General features: G+C 43.2%; 1 protein-coding gene across 1 annotated transcript in view; it reads left to right on the top strand.

Moving 5' to 3' along the window:
* Positions 1-18,119, top strand: part of LOC132142625 (F-box only protein 41-like) — a 53,869-nt gene that overhangs the window by 14,736 nt on the left and 21,014 nt on the right. The window lies entirely within an intron of this gene.

Raw genomic sequence — 18,119 nt, 5'->3', positions numbered from 1 at the left:
CAGTTTGAAGGCATGAAATGTTATGTTTTAAAGGTTGCATATCACTAAGCCTTTTCAATCCCAATTTATGGTTTCAAAGCATTTTTAATTTCTGATCTGATTTCCTTTCTGATCAAAAGCCAGAAAATATTACAAATGACGGTTTTCAAATATTTTTAAAGTATACAATTCTAACTATACGGAGTATAAAACCTTTCAAATGGTATTTTGGTTGTTAAAAATGAATAGGGAAAAAAGGTATAAAAATACTTTAAAATGATTCTTTGTTAAAGTCATTCAAAATAAAATATCACCTCTCCCAAAATGATTTTCTTTTGATATACTACAATACGGGAATTGAGGTTTTGGAGTGGTCGGAGTATAGAGACTCATATGCTGTGGGGGATATTCTCAGCAGGACTTCATCTTAAATATATGTGATTGATTTGTAGCTGCCTGTGGATTAGAGTTTTCTTGAGAAACTGGTCACGCACTGCAGGTAGAAAGAAAGAGGCCTCATTTCTCTTTTACCTCTCTCACCTCTCTGTTTTTGACCCTAAATACCCTTCCTCCATTCTCTCGTTTTATTCCCTCTCACTGTCACCTCAATCTTGTTAGCGTCTCATATCCCATCTGATTTCTGTTTCTCCTCTGCAGACTTTGGATTCTTCTCTCAATTAATGATTTTTGCTTCATTTGCCTATCATATGTGTCTCCTTTGGAGCTTTCAAGCTAAACACAAATCTTTAGACTCTTATAACTTGGTGTGCTACAGTATATGAACTGATCACATTTACTGACTTATATCTTCAAGGTTTTTAAAAACATTTTTAAACTTTCTAGCCAGACCTGCTTTATTAGCAAATAGCAACAGCTGCTTTTTTTGTGGTATAGCAGTTTTTTTTCATGCTTCAAATTAACTAATGATCATCCTTAAATTCCTGTCACAATGTCCTGTTTAGCTATTTTAAATGTGAATAGAAAGATCCAGTGTCTATGGCTGCCATTGTTATGCAAACTTAGGTTTGTGGATCATGATTAATTCATTTGTTTTGCAGTCAGAGTACCTCTGATGTGGGAATTACAGATTGATATACTATGTGTGTGTGTGTTGACATGAGCTTCTTGTCATAGAATAGTAGAGATAAATTGAAAATTAAGCAACTGGTATTGGTTCTGAACCCAAAAACTTTGTTTTAAAAATTCTATGAAATTAAATTTTTCATATTGCTCAATCATTGTTCAATGCGGTCAGATGTCAAAACATCATGTCATATAATGTTACATTTACCTCAGGAAAGCCATTCAATGTCCATAAACTCACTAGTTAGCTAGAAAAAAAGAACTCTAGAGGAGCATTTTGCTAAATATATGCACTATATTACATACACATTTTTTACTCGAACTCATTGATGTTACTTAATGTGTTTTTGAATAAATCAGTCACTCACTAAACAATTTTATTTGTAAAATTTTAATTTTCATATACAACTATTTTGTGTTATTAAATAAATTACCTGATTAATAAACTTTCAGCTTAATAAAAACTAGGTTCTGGTACATTAAAAATTATTTCTGGTTCATCACTAGTCTAGACATCTCTTTGTACATTTTGTAACAAGCAAATAAATAAGTCTGTTAATTGATTGAGGTTCAGCTGAGCGACTGATAGCATGTACATCTCTGAGGTGTGTACTAAAGCAATTTAGTCAAGCTTATAATCTGTAATACTTCCAAGCATTCCAAGAGCCCCATTTTACTCTCCTCTAATTTGATCACACTGACCACTCGTTTCTTCTGTTACTTGCATCTGATTATCATTCATATTGTCTGGAGACTGTGTGTTGCTTACAGCCTGACACAATCAATTACTATTCTTAATACATTGTGTCACTGATTAGCCCTCTGCTGCTATTTTTATGTGCACTTGAAATAATTGTATTTGCGTTAGTGCTGGGGAAAGTTAAATATCAGATGTTCAATTCCTATTTCCAGGCAACGTCTTTGTTTTTCATCTGTCCATGTCTAATGCCCTGCATCAGTATTTTTTTTGGATAATCGTGTTAACAGACTTACAGTCTTAAATATGGTATTTTTTAAATTATACATAAATCGTAGAGACTTTGCTTCACCTCAGAAAATTCATGTTTATGCAGCAGGGATGGAAATTAACTTTTTTGGATTTCAAAATCTACCAGACACTGAATGCTTTTACCAGCCACTTTCTTGTTTTTAACTGACAATGTGTAACTGCATGTGAAAACTAACACTACAAGATCTAGAATACTTAAGCAGTTTATTTAATCTCAAGTTTCAATGAAATACTGACATTTTCTCTTTCAGTGATGCTCAAAAATGCTGCCTATCTAGGCAGCTTAGCTACTCACAGCCGACTCTTGCTGAATAGTGATGGGAAGTTCGGATCATTTTACCGACTCGGACTTTTGAGTCTCGTTCAGCAAAATGAACGAATCTTTTTTCGAGTCATTTCGTTCATTTCGTTCATTTTAGCAAAATGTAATGAAAATGTTATGTGTTACTTCCCCAACAAATCTAGTACTTACGCAAACGTTGATCCCATTAAAAACAATACAAAACTAAAATGCTATAAGATACAGAAAAAAAAATTCCTTCTTTACCTGGGTCTTCAGTCTGTGATTAGCTCACCTCACCTCTTATCTGACAAGAAATCCTCGGGTTTAAGTCATTCCTTAATCACGTGACAGCCACATACGCAAAACTAACGCAGTCTTGAGCCGGAAAGAGAATTGATTAGTTCATCTCATGAGTCTTTCGGGTCTCGGGTCGAGTTTGACTCGTTCCTTAATCACGTGACAGCCACATACGCAAAACTAACGCAGTCTTGAGCCGGAAAGAGAATTGATTAGTTCATCTCATGAGTCTTTCGGGTCTCGGGTCGAGTTTGACTCGTTCCTTAATCACGTGACAGACCCATACGCAAAACTAACGCAGTCTTGAGCCGGAAAGAGAATTGATTAGTTCATCTCATGAGTCTTTCGGGTCTCGGGTCGAGTTTGACTAGTTCCTTAATCACGTGACAGACCCATACGCTATTTCTGACATTTCTGTCACTGTGTTTTTGTTACTGTTTGTTGAGGATCTGTGGTTTGTTATTATTTTATAAATAAATAAAACCCTGTTATAAATAAAATATTGATTAATTTGTCTTTTTGACTGTCTATCGGTAAATAAACACTAGGCTATATAATAATATAATAATTCAAGCTTACAATAAAAAGTAATTATACTAGTTTGTTCATTTTTACTCCAATTTTGAGTTTGCTAGTATAATAATTGCTTTTCCTAGGCAGACTTGACATATTGGTGTAATATATGTATAAGAAGATTGCTCAAAAAACATAATGACATATACATTAAAAGCAAATAAAATTTTGAATTTGAATTATTAATGTTAGTTTAAAACATTAAGGTTATGATAACTTCAGCTTTAACAGTTTTAACCCAGCTCAGAGTGAGGAGGATACTTCAGATCCTGGTGCTACTGCCAGTGCAGGGGCCATGTTTTGGGAAGACTTTGACGAGAGGGTAGCAAGCTTGAGGCCTTCTGCTACCTCTTCTAAGACCTCAGATGCTATAAAGGTGCAGGCCTACCTTGCAGAGCCACTCTTACCCCGCACATCAGACCCTCTGGCCTGTGGAGGAGATGTTCACCAGTATACAAAAGCCTTTCTGAAGTCACAAAGACAAGACTTTGCATTGTGGCCACATCTGTGCCATCTGAAAGAATTTTTTCTAAAACTGGGCAGATTATCTCAGATAGAAGAAACAGACTCAGCCCATCCAAGGTCAGGGAGCTTGTTTTTTTTTAATGCAAACATGCCTTAAAGCAAGTCCTAAAAATAGAGCCACAGTGTGTTATTTATTTTAAAGCTTATTTATTTTTATTTATTTAGAAAAAGACTAGCTTGTTGTGCAATATTTTTGTTGTTGTTGTGATTTTAAAGGTAATTTGTTATTGTTATAAGGCTCCGTAGCTTTAGTATCTCTTCATTTTCATTTATTTTTATTTAAATGGTTTAAAATTATTTGGGGAATAGTTATACTCTTTGATATAAAGTTTTTATTTTGGCACAAAAGTGTTATTTATTTTAAAATGTATTCATTTTAAATTATTATATAAAAAAAGCAAAGCTTGTTGTGCAAGTGGGAAGTCGTGGCCTGGTGGTTAGAGAATCGGACTCCCAATCGAAAGGTTGTGAGTTTGAGTCCTGGGCCGGCAGGAATTGTGGATGGGGGGAGTGCATGTACAGTTCTCTCTCCACCCTCAATACCACGACTTAGGTGCCCTTGAGCAAGGCACCGAACCCCCAACTGTTCCCCGGGCGCTGCAGCATAAATGGCTGCCCACTGCTCTGGGTGTGTGTTCACAGTGTGTGTGTGTTCACTGCTCTGTGTGTGTGCACTTCGGATGGGTTAAATGCAGAGCACAAATTCTGAGTATGGGTCACCATACTTGGCCGAATGTCACTTCACTTTCGCAATATTTAGTTTTTCTCTTTTTTTTCTTTTTTTATATTGTACTTTTAAAGTTCATTTGTTAAGGTTATTAGACCCTGTGGCTTTATTATCTTTTAATTTTATCTTTATTATACTTTTTTATTATTTTGACTTATTTTGGAATAGTTGTCCTCTTTGTTACAAAGCTTTAATGGCACAAAAATAAACAATAAACAACAATTCAAAAGTATGTACACAGTGTTTTTTAATGTTTATAAAGTGTCATGTTACAAAAGTATGGTTTATACAGACAATCTGATTTAATAATTACTCTAGCCAATGTTGTCACATCACGGGACAAAAGAACGAACAACCCGAAGAACCGAAAGATTAACTAATCAATTCTCTCTCCGACTCAATACTGCATTCTTTTACTGTCTATGGTTTTAGCGTATGGGGCTGTCACGTGATTAAGGAATGACTCGACCCGACCCGAAGACTCATGAGATGAACTAATCAATTCTCTTTCCGGCTCATATTGCATTGGTTTTAGCGTATGTGGCTGTCACGTGATTAAGGAACGAGTCAAAAACCCGAAAGACCCGAACTATGAACTAATCAATTCTCTTTCCGGCTCAGACTGCATTGGGTTAGCGTATGGGGCTGTCACGTGATTAAGGAACGAGTCAAAAACCCGATAGACCCGAACTATGAACTAATCAATTCTCTTTCCGGCTCAAGACTCCATTGACTGACAGGTGAATCACTACTACTAGAACAGAACCTATAGAATAATGCGCATGCGCGACTGAACGAATCACTCCCCGAGACGACTCGTTCTTCCCGAGTCACATTAAAGATTCGTTCAAAATGAACGAATCGTTCAAGAACGACACATCACTATTGCTGAAGCAGCTCATTCTCTCAGCTCCATAGCCCAACCGGATGATACACTACACTGAACTTTTTTAATGCACAGAAATTTTTTTGCGATATTCTAAACAGTTTTTGTACACATTAATAATGTTGTATTTAATTCCAAAGGAAAGGATTCACCAGTATATGTGTATTTTTTTAATTTTTTTTTTTTTTTTTTTTTGTGGTTGAGAGAACACGTGGGGAAAAGTCCCATGTTCAACACTATCACTGAAAGAAATCTCGGCTCGCAAACTTTTACGCCATCGACAAACTAATGCACGGCATTTTTAATACATCGTTTTACTCGTCACGCCATTGTTTCTACAAACAAAAATGAACAGCATAACAACTTACTAGCCACAGAGCTACTTTCTGAAAAAGTAGGCTACTTTAAGACTGAAAACAGAATTAATCCCCCTGAGAGCAGTTATTAGACATGCGACTGATAATACTGTTTGTTAGTTTGCTTATTATGCCGTTAAAAACAATAAGATAAACACAAACTGTCCATATAATCTAAAATGTTGCAGAATGCTGGAGGAGAATGAACTTACCGGGGTCTGACAGAGACGTGACAGTATGCGGAAATTTGTGCGCGATAACAAATTCAACTCTTCACGCGATCTTGTATATCATAAGTGCATGCTATAAAACGTTCTGTAAATAACCAACAAATATATTACTCCGCCAGTGGCACTAACTTCAGCTGCAAACACTGTACTGGGAACAACGCCGCCGTTTCGAGCTCGGTTTACACCGTCTTTCTCCACGGAGCTGCTTCGGATGATATTACACTTTATTGCGTGTTGTACACACGCCAGGGATGGAAATTAACGTTTTTGTCCACCAGCCGGGTGAAACAGTATGCTATTTTTATTTACCCGCCACGGTGGCCAGCAGGTGAAGCGAGTTTACCCGCCACAACACAAAATCACCTGCATTTGGCTGGTGGCGGGTGCTAATTTCCATCCCTGTTATGCAGCCAGTTAGTGGTTTTAGCTCATTTGCATTCAATATACATTTAATAACTGATTGGTATTAAGTTATGTTGCAGGTAATTTGTTTTATAATTTTTTGATATTTTATCAGTGGTGAAAAAAATACAGATGTAGGTTTGCACATTACATTTGTACTCATTTTATTTCATACTGTATTGTGTAACTAATATTCCAGAATATCTTGTATTAGTCATCTCACTTTATATGAATGGAATATCATTCTTTAAATCTGAATTAAATGGCTTATTAAATTTAAGTAACTCCCAGTGCACTGTTCAAATATTCTTTGGTGTAGCAATAAAAAGCAATATTTTCATATGTATCTGACAGCCAACCAATCGTTTTTCCCGTTGAAAGCAGTGTCGAAAATGTCTCAGGTTATGCATTTAACCATAGTTCCCTGAGAATAGGGAACGAGACGCTGCATCCCCTAGAGGGAGCTATGGGGATTGCCTCTGGCACTACCGGTGTCTGAAACATAAGTCTAAACACGACAATGAACTTGACAGCGCAATAGCCTATGACGTCACAGCTGGTGTGGCAGAGAGTATAAAAGAGTCCACACATGCTGAAGGGATGAGTGCCTTATTGGCTGAGCTAAGTCAAAGACTCAAAGAAGTCTTCACCCCTGCACCAGTAATGCGATCATAGACCTGAGCTTCTCAAGAACGAAGGCCATAACCAGGGCCGGCCCTGACCAATTTGCTGCCCTAGGCAAGATTTTACCTGGCGCCCCATGCATCACAGCCCATTTCACCCTGTCATTGTGTTCATGATTTAGCATGCATATATATATATATATATATATATATATATATATATATATATATATATATATATATATATATATAGTATATACACACACACACACACACACACACACACATTACAGCAGAACTGTTTCCAACACTCATAATAAATCATCATATTAGAATGATTTCTAAAGGATCATGTGATAGACTGGATGTCACATGTGACACTGAAGAATGGAGTAATGATGCTGAAAATTCAGCTTTGCATCACAGAAATAAATGATAATTTAAAGTATAATAAATTGAAAACAAATTATTTTAAATTGTAATAATATATCACAATATTACATTTTTTTCTGTATTTTTGATCAAATAAATGCAGGCTTGATGAGCAGAAGAAACTTCTTTCAAAAACATTTTTAAACTTTTAGCCACTAGGGATGTCCCGATCAGGTTTTTTTGTCCTCGAGTCCGAGTCATTTGATTTTGAGTATCTGCCGATACCGAGTCCCGATCCGATACTTCTATAATACATAAAAAAAGAATAAAGAAGAGCGAAAAAACAGATCCAGGATGTTCAATAAATTACATTTTGAAATTTATTCAAATATAAAACGGCTATTTTAAATAGGCTAGTAAAAATATTTCAAAATCTTACTGTTTTGCTGTACTTTGGATCAAATAAATGCAGGCTTGGTGAATAGAAGGGACTTCTTAAAAAAAAAAAAAAAAAACCTTAAGCTTACTGTTCAAAAACTTCTGACTGGTAGTATAGGCAACTTTATTTTTTCTCTAACTTCTAGCTTTTAATTGGCTTAGAAATCTATAAATGCTGGACAATAACAAATAATAATGATTTGTTTATATACTACAAACACTGTTTATCACATAATAATGCAGAATAGTTTCTATACTGTAATAAATACTATATCAATCAGCACTACATTGTTCATACTTTATCACCTGCTGGAGATGACTTGAAGAACAATTTATTGTCGTGATCGTATATTAACGTCTTCGTGTTTGCATAAGTTTCTGTTTTCCTGTGAGCACCACAGCATAGCTGGACGCTTTTGTCCATATTGGGAATATCCTGATATCAGCGCGAGAGCGTGCTCCGGCTTCGAGTATGAATGAAACACACACTGCATGAGAGTTTAGCGCTCTGTGATGTTCATCTCGCTGTATCCTGAGTCCGAGTGAAATATCAGGTCATGCGCAAACTATCATGTCTCTTTGAGTTTGAATCTATATTTATTCACACCAGCTCTTGAAAACAAAGTGATCATGCCGCACGCGTCGCTGTTTCTGAGTCAAAAGGGTCTAAATCTGTGCCACCGCATAACAAAAGATGTGTTAAAAATTAATGAGAATATATATATATATATATATATATATATATATATATATATATATATATATATATATATATATATATATATATATATATATATATATATATATCCGAGTCCTGATCGGGAGGTAACGTCCGATTCCGATCGAGTCTGAAACCACGCGATCGGGCCCGATTTCCGATCACGTGATCGGATCTGGACATCCCTAGCCTGTACTGAATCCCCCCAAAACTGCACAACTGTAGAGTAAAACATTAATAAAAAAGTGATAATAAAAAATGCATCTTAAAACTGACATGATTGTACAAAATCACAGTCTGGGGACTCAGAACTCAGAACAACTGCTAACATTAAGTTTAAGGTAAAAATAACTGCCATGAAATTATAGTATCTTACTCCTATGCAATAAATTGTTCATTCACTACATCTCTTTACCTCTGTCTTTATCCTCTTCTCTTCTTTTTGGCACTGTATCTATCGCAGACTATGCTCATTTATAATGTGTCATGTAAATTCGGCCTTCCGTCACAATCAGGAAACTTTCACCGTGTCTAGAACTGGCGCGAGCTGCCAGGCCCGTTTCTACGAGCTGTGTGTTAACAAAAGCAGTGCTGTCTACATTGGATGCGGCGTCGGGCACGCTACACAACAAATTACCAACAACTGATCGCGTGCACTCTGTTTCTGACGCACTTCAAGCACTCGATGGGCGGGGGAAGATTGAAGAGCCGGACTTTTTTTTTTTTTGCTTTATTTGGTAGTATTTCGAATTAATGGTTTTTAAATAATAAATATTATAAAAAAATATGTAAAAAAAATAAATAAATAAAAATAAAAATTCACTCGTTCACTCATTCTAGCGCCCCTATGGATGAGTGGCGCCCTTAGCATTTGCCTATACCGCCTATGCCGCGGGCCGGCCCTGGCCGCAACAGGAGAGAAGAAGCCTAACTACATTCTTTTTCAGGCCAAGGAGGCTTGGAGTGAGCCTAATTCTCAGAGCTAACTGGCCCGCAAAGCTCTGCAGAGTGGAGACCTAAATAAACCACCACTTAAATGAGAGGCGACCTATCAAGACTCCACACTAAGGTCAGATTTTGCATTTTTCTAGGAGAGGAAGCCTCAGTATGAATGCCTCTCCAAATCGAGAGAAGGGCTAACAACACCCCGCACTCAGTATCTCTTGTAAGGAGGCTCTACTCCTACTACTACTACTCACCATTACTCTTTGAGTTTAGCTCTGGGGAGCGGAGGCCTCAACAAGATTATGGTGCTCTTACCATAAACATGGATTTTAAATAAGGCATGAAATGCGTTTCAGCATGACAACACTCTAAAACTAGAGGAGGCCTTACTATGTCCCATGCTCGACATCTTGGAAGGAGGTTCACAGAAAGTCTTCTACTCACAGATGCTGTCTTTAGTAGAGCTATGGCGAGCGGAGGCCTCTATGAAGATAACTCTCTGTATAGAGAGGAGGCCTGACGATGCTCGCAGTAGATGGCTGAGCTCTAGCAATGGAGGCCTCAGCAGGACAACTTTCTATAATGAGAGCAGGCCTAACTACGCCCCACGCTGTGTGCATCTTGTAAGGAGGTTCACAGAGAGCCTCCTTTTGGAGCTCTGCATTGGTGTCTTGCAAGGTTGAGCAGCACTATCACAGAATTCAGTCCCCAGACTTTGTTCCTGAAGTAAAACTCCTGTTCATTTTCTCTGTAAGAGAATTGATTTTGAACAATAACCTTTAAAAACACACCTGCAGTGAGCTACGAGGTTGTTAATCAATGGTGTATTATTTTGTCGAAGCCATCAGCCAGCATTATGTCAAGTTGTTGTTGTTTTTTTGTTTTTTCTTATTAAATAGTGGAATTCCTGGTGAAAAACTACATTACCAATGATTCTGCATAGAAATCTCCAAATCATACAAAGCGCTGTGATCCCATGGAACACAATAGTGACGCTTGATGTAAGACTTAACCGGACAGACTTGATTGCAAAATTACAGAAAATCACATTATGCCAGATGCATAAATGTACAGAAATGATTAGAAAGCTAGCTGGTTATCTTACATGCTGTAGGGCTGACTGATTATTCTATTTTTCTAGCATATCGTAATATAAATATTAATGTCTATCAATAAAAAAATCTCCTGTTCTATGATAACCGCTAATACAAATGCATAACTGGATATTTTTTCTGATTAATACAACCAGCTCAAACCAGATGAAAACAGCATTTGTTTTTGATCAGGCATTACAAATGGGAACTTCTTGGAGTCCAACCACAAATGGTTCCTGGGGGGAATGTATCTTTCTGAACACCAGCAGCATCATATCTGAGCAGTTTTAATCCACTGCTTTTAGATAAGGGCTGTGTGGAAGTAAGCAGGCACACAGGTTATCACACACTCTGTCAGTCTCTCTGTACACTGTGTTCTCAGCGCCACATTCAGACTGCGTTCTCTCATACATTCCAGTTGAACCTTGAGGTGTGACCTCGAGTTGAGATATTAATAAATAGTTATTTGTTCTTAGTTATAAAAAGGTTGCATGCTTGGGAATGTGTATGATTGTGCTAGTTAGAAAAGGGTAAGTTTATTAGCAAACACAAGCTAGAGCTCTTTCAAACAGCCGTACTTAGTTTGAATTCTCAGTGTGAATCTGAAAGCCAGGGTATCTCTCAGCGTGCTTTGCTTGTAGCATATTGGAATTTAGATATTAGTTGTTTGGACTGGAAGTCTTATTTGCATTCATGTTCCACTGTGAAAAAGCTTCAGTCAGCTACAGGACTGGAAGCTACACTGGGAGAGTTTTGATTAGGGCAGACAGCGGGAGACACAATGTAATATGTCATGCTGCTTCGGCCACTTAATTGTTCACGCTTTCTTCTGTCACTTAACTGTGTTCACTTTAAACCTATACATATCAATGATTTTTTTACATTTTTGCCCTTAACTGCATCTGCTTGGACAAGCGTTAAGCTGCCTTTTCACTATCTCCAATAAACGCCAAAACGGAAGTCATTAATTCCCTGTGGAGATATGCAAAGGCAGAGTTTTCCGATCTGATTTGAGTATTGGATGCCACCACCAGAGATCATAAGTGGTCATTCACTATGATGAATAAGTGAAGGTTAATATTTCATTCTTCTTCTGTGTTTTATTTGGACTTCTGATGTTATTTTTGTTCATGTTAGTCCCTGTATCCTTGGTTTCTATTTATGCCCTTGTTTGTTGCCTTGGTTGTTCTAGTTTGTTGTCATGTGTTGTCACATTTACCTGTTGTTCACACCTTGTCTAATTTGGTTCCTTGACAGAATTTTCTGGCTTTCTGTGTTTTCACTGGTGTATGGTAGGAGGCACTATTACACATCTTATGAAAGGGTATTGAATGTCTGGGTCAAAACACGAGGAAGTAGCAGAAGAAACATGCAATCACGTATGTAAGCAGATTCATATGTAAAATAATGTATAAAACAACAATATAAACTGCCTAACTTTACTGAATGAAATGTAGATCTAGGACATGGTATTTCGTGCAAGCTTTGGATGTGTTGATGGAAGCGATCGATACCATATGTTTTGATCATTGTTCTGAATCTGATCCAGATGTAGTCTTTAACCCTCTATGGTTATGTTCTAACCATGAAATATTTTTTTAAATAAGTTTTTATTACATGAAATAGCTTCAATTATACAAATCCAAAAAGATTTTGTGAAATTTTTCTTTGGGGGGGTATTTATGAAAACGTTGCCATATTTGCAACAGTGTACCACAATGGAAAATGGCCAAAAAAGTAGTTCCCTTTCGAGAGTACTCTCGTACTGCGTAAGCTAGCTCACGCTATGGGAAAAGGTCCCCTTTTCTCGAGAATATGAAGCCAAAAATTATCCTTAATTTTTAAATAATGTAAAACGCAGTGCTGCAGCACAGCAGACCCAAGCGAAGCGACTCGCGCGCTTATTGGCTGTGCTGCGGCAACTGCAGCAACCTATGATGAGGCGGCGGAGAGTAACGAACCAATGGGGGCGCTTCGCGCCCATTGGACGTCAGAGCACGCCAAAATAGGCGTGGCTGGAACTATATAAGCCACCGCTTCACCATAGGGATCAGATTTCATCTCCTTCAGCGATCTCACCTGCACTTCGCTGTCTTCTCCGGAGAAGCCTCTACACGCCGTCGAAAAGCCTCTCAGCGGGATAGCACTGCAACGCAGATCTGAGGACGCCGGCTCGTGCTTCATCTCGACGCCGCCTTCAGCACTCGCTTCCTGCTGCGCCATCCGGCGTGACTATATCCTTTTCAAAGCTAGTGTGTTTGCCGCTGCATCACACTTTTTTCCTCCAGAATTCGAGGCGTTGTTTCAAATGCCTCGGGCCTGCGCTTCCTGCCGAGGCCCTCTGCCCAGCGAGGACCGCCACATCATCTGTTTCTCCTGCCTGGGCCGCGAGCATGCTGAGAGCGCACTCTTCAAGGGCGGCTGCCCTGAGTGCGACGACATGGCTATATCGACCCTGCGGGCTCGATTAGCTCAAACCAGCCACGATGCTCCACCCGCTCCGCCTCTTCTCTCTCAAGTGCCGCGTAAGAAACGCCGCAATCAGAGAATGCCTGAGCATACTGCTACACGCGAGCTCACGCCGGAACACTCCCCGCGTGCCTCGCCCGCTCTCTCTCCTTCGCCTGTCCTCTTCGTGGACGAGCAGCGCCAGTCCCTGCTCACCAGCGCCCCCTTCTCCTTCGGAGCGCCTGAGGCGGAAGAGGACAGACACGACAGCCTTTCTCTCGCCGCGTCCAGTAGTGAGGAATGGTCGGGCTCCATTGCGGACCCCCCCCTCTACAGCACCCAGCTGAACCGGACAACGCGCCGATATCGACGCGGAGCTTACTCGCGTGCTTACAAGGGCTGTCAGCGACCTTCAGCTCGACTGGTCTCCTCCAGACGAGCCCGCTAAAAGCAGGCTGGATGAATGGTTCCTGCAGGGGCGCCCTTCGGCCCCTCCGCAAAGAAACGCCCCCTTCTTCCCGGAAGTTCACAATGAACTCACGAAGTCGTGGAAAGCCCCATTCTCCGCACGCTTGAAGACTTCTGTCTCGTCAGCGCTCTCCTCTGTCGACGGCGCCCGAGACCACGGTTACGAGAGCCTCCCCCCTCTCGAGGAGGCTATTGCTGCACACCTCTGCCCGCCCTCAGCCGCTGGATGGCGGTCGAAGCCTGTGCATCCATCCAAGCCGTGCCGCACCACCTCAGCTCTCGCTGGCCGAGCTTACACCTCCGCTGGTCAAGCTGCTTCGGCTCTACACACCATGGCTGTGCTGCAGGTTTTTCAGGCCAGACTTCTCCGTAACCTGGACGAGTCTGCCCCAGATACCTATGACTTTAAAGATCTCCGCAGCGCTACTGATCTAGCCCTGCGTGCGACAAAGACCACAGCACAAGCGATCGGCCGAAGCATGGCAAGCCTCGCTGTTTTAGAGCGACACCTCTGGCTCACGCTCACGGAGATGAAAGACGCCGACAAATCCGCCTTTCTCGACTCTCCTATCTCGCCTTCCGGCCTCTTTGGCCAGTCGGTTAAGGGTTTCGCTGAACGCTTCACTGAGGCTCAGAAAACGTCAAAGGCAATGAGACACTTCCTGCCGAAACGCTCTAGCTCTGCTGCGGGACGCCGTAGAAATGCGCCGCCCCCTCAGACCTCGAAGCCATCGCAGCCAGACTTACAGTCTCGCCCAGCGACCAAAACCCAGCACCGCTCTCGCTCTACGAGCCGCAAACCGCCAGAGAGACGGGGACCTCGGCCCAGGATTGTGCTGAACCCCGAGCCTCCGAAGCCCTCCTGACCTTCGGGCTGAAAAGGCCGTGGTTAAGTCCCGCTGCGGCCGGACCACCACACAAGAAACCTCACATGCTTCCTCCAATCCCCTCACTAAAGGCGGTTGGAGATGTCTATACTGCAGTAAACGAGCCTGTTACAATGCACGCATGCCTGCACACAAACGCCGTTTTCACGGCGACCTCAATAAAGCACAAAAAGAGCTTTTTCTATGTAGGCAGTGTGCCCACTACACAGTACGCACCCCTACATGTATACACACTCCCCCAAGTGTCACAAAGACTCACTCGGGTCTCCTTTCATGCCCACCTTCCCGCTCGCGCCGGAGGTGCTCTAAATGTAGCGCGCGTGCCCACTTCTCAGTGCGCAACCCTACAAATAAGCGCTGTCACCACAGTGTCACAAGCACAGCATACCCGAGCTACTGGTCCCCTCATAACAGGCGGCCAGTGCCCGAAGCACATTCAACCCATAGCCGCACGAGCCGCTGCATGGCAGGCCATCCCCGGCATATCAAATTGGGTTTTGAATATAATAACACGAGGTTACTCGCTCCAGTTCGCTCGCAGACCGCCGCGCTTTCGCGCCGTGGTCGAAACGAAAGTGAAAAGCGAAATGACACACGTCCTTCGCGCCGAACTGATAAACCTTCTTGCAAAAGGGGCGATAGAAACTGTCCCCCCTGCGCAGCGCGAGTCAGGCTTTTACAGCCGCTACTTCCTCGTACCAAAAAAGGATGGCGGTCTCAGACCCATCCTAGATCTCAGACGTTTGAACAAAGCGCTTATGACGCGATCGTTCAAAATGTTAACTACCAAACAAATACTCGCGCAAATTCGCCCGAGGGATTGGTTTTTCTCAGTGGATCTGAAAGACGCTTACTTTCACATTCAAATAGCACCCCATCACAGGCCATTCTTGAGATTCGCCTTCGAGGGGCAGACTTATCAGTACATGGTTCTTCCATTCGGCCTCTCCGTAGCGCCCCGTACGTTTACACGGTGCATGGATGCCGCTCTCGCACCCCTGAGAATGCGGGGAGTGCGAGTATTGAACTACCTCGACGACTGGCTAGTTTTAGCCCATTGCGAGGAACTACTGACGACATACAGATCCTGGATCCTCAGCCATTTAGAATGCCTGGGTCTCACGATCAACACTGTCAAGAGCGCTCTGTCTCCCAGCCAGAGGATTTCCTTTTTGGGGATAGACATAGACTCTGTGACATGTACAGCGCGTCTGACGTCACAGCGCGCTCTCACTATTCAGCATTTAGCCGTGTCGTTCAAAGCCGGGTCTCTTTACCCGCTCAAACAATTTCAGGAAATGCTAGGTCTGATGGCATCAGCCTCTGCTGTTCTCAAACTGGGCCTGCTGCGCATGCGCCCACTACAGCGCTGGCTGGATTTCCGGCCGCGCGCGCATCAGGGTGACCCACGGCTGCATCACAGCTCTGGCCCCTTGGAAAATAGCCAACTGGTATCAGTTAGGCGTAAGCACGGGCGCTGTCTCGAAATGGAAAGTAGTCTCGACAGATGCATCCAACCTCGGTTGGGGCGCCCTGTACGAGGGCAGGTCTGCCTCCGGCCTCTGGTCGAGCCCGGAGCAACTGTTACACATAAACTGTCTGGAGATGATAGCGGTCGAACTATCCCTGAAAGCTTTCCTCCCATTTTTAAAGGGTTCTGGTCAGATCAGACAGCATGTCAGTGGTGGCCTACATAAATCGCCAGGGTGGTGTCAGGTCAGAAACCTTGCACACCCTGACCGAGCGTCTTCTGACATGGGCACATTACAATCTGCGCTCGCTAAAGGCAGCGCATGTACCTGGCATCCTGAACCGGGGCCCGGACATGCTTTCCAGGGCGAATGTTCCCCCTGGGGAGTGGTCTCTTCACCCACAGACGGTTCAGTTGATGTGGAGCATCTTCGGCAGGGCAGAGGTCGACCTCTTCGCCTCAGAAGACAACGCTCATTGCCCAATATATTTTTCAAAGAGCAGGGACGCGCTGGCCCTCGATTGGCCCAGACGCCCGCTTTATGCCTTCCCACCGGTCGCGATGCTACCGCAGGTCATCGATCGGGTCAGGAAGAGCAGATGTGCTATGCTGCTAGTAGCCCCACTCTGGACGACCCAACCTTGGTTCTCCGAGCTGATGCAGCTGTCCAGTACAGCCCCATGGCCAATACCGCTGCGGAAAGATCTCCTCACGCAGCTGAAGGGCGCGCTCTGGCATCCCCACCCCGAACTTTGGGCCCTTCATGTATGGCCCCTCAACGGGTACCCGGGAACCTCCCTGAGGGAGTGTTAAAGACCATTACGGAAGCCAGAGCGCCCTCAACCAGGCGCCTATATGCGCAGAAATGGTCAGTGTTCTCCACCTGGTGCGGGACACGGAACCTAGACCCTCACTTATGTGACGTGACGGAGATACTCTCCTTCCTACAGGAGCGTTTAGATGCGGGCAGATCCCCGTCTACGCTCAAAGTGTATGTGGCAGCCATTGCAGCTTCTCATGCTCCGGTGGCCGGCCTATCACTGGGAAAAAACGAACTGGTCATTCGTTTCCTTAAGGGAGCTCGTCGGATGAACCCTCCCCGACCCCCTTCAATCCCTTCCTGGGACCTGTCTACGGTCCTAGAGGCCTTAAAGGGCCCCCCTCTTGAACCGCTTCAGTCTGTCGATATATAGCTTCTTTCGTTCAAAACCGCTTTTCTACTGGCTCTGGCCTCAGTCAAGCGAGTGGGGGATTTACATGCGCTATCTGTAAGCGCTGACTGTCTCGAGTTTGGGCCTAATGACTCCAGAGTCATTCTCAGACCAAGACACGGCTATGTCCCCAAGGTGCTCTCAACACCGTTCAGAGCGCAGGTCATCTCGCTGTCAGCCCTTTCCTCGCAAAGCGACGAAAGCAACGCGAGCTTCATCTGCCCCGTCAGGGCTGTTAAAACCTATATTGCGCGCTCCGCCTTATTCAGGAGGTCGGACCAGCTCTTCATATGCTTTGGTGGGCGCACCCGAGGTCTCGCCACCACGAAGCAAAGCCTATCGCGATGGATAGTAGACACTATCTCGCTGGCTTACAAATCTAAGGGCCTTCACTGCCCGTTCGGCATCAGAGCCCATTCCACCCGAGGTATGGCCTCGTCATGGGCGTGGTCCTGCGGGATACCACTGGATGATATCTGTGCGGCGGCAGGCTGGGCCTCTCCGTCCACATTTATTAGATTCTATAATCTGCAAGTCCCTGCCCTGCAGGCCAGGGTACTTTCTATATAGACGTGCTAAGCCTTATCACGTCCCCCTTTTTTTTCGTTCCCTATATAAAGCTCACTAAGGTTGGCTGTTGGGACTGGGATTTCTCCTGCTATAAAGCCCCGAGCTCTCGCCTCGGGCTGTGACAGGTCGAAGTTCCCGAGCACGCACGGCGTTTTACATTGTGTTCCCATAGCGTAAGCTAGCTTACGCAGTACGAGAGTACTCTCGAAAGGGAACGTACTCGGTTACTAACGTAACCTCGGTTCCCTGAGATGAGGGAACGAGTACTGCGTAACCTGCCGTGCTATGTGCTCGGACCGGGTGATCGCTTCAGTCGATTTAAAACCTGATCCCTATGGTGAAGCGGTGGCTTATATAGTTCCAGCCACGCCTATTTTGGCGCGCTCTGACGTCCAATGGGCGCGAAGCGCCCCCATTGGTTCGTTACTCTCCGCCGCCTCACCATAGGTTGCTGCAGTTGCCGCAGCACAGCCAATAAGCGCGCGAGCCGCTTCGCTTGGGTCTGCTGTGCTGCAGCACTGCGT

Source organism: Carassius carassius, chromosome 6 (genome assembly GCF_963082965.1).
Source record: "Carassius carassius chromosome 6, fCarCar2.1, whole genome shotgun sequence".
NCBI classification, from domain to species: Eukaryota; Metazoa; Chordata; class Actinopteri; order Cypriniformes; family Cyprinidae; genus Carassius; species Carassius carassius.
The sequence above is the reverse complement of the archived record's forward strand: the minus strand, read 5'-3'. Positions and strand labels throughout refer to the sequence as shown.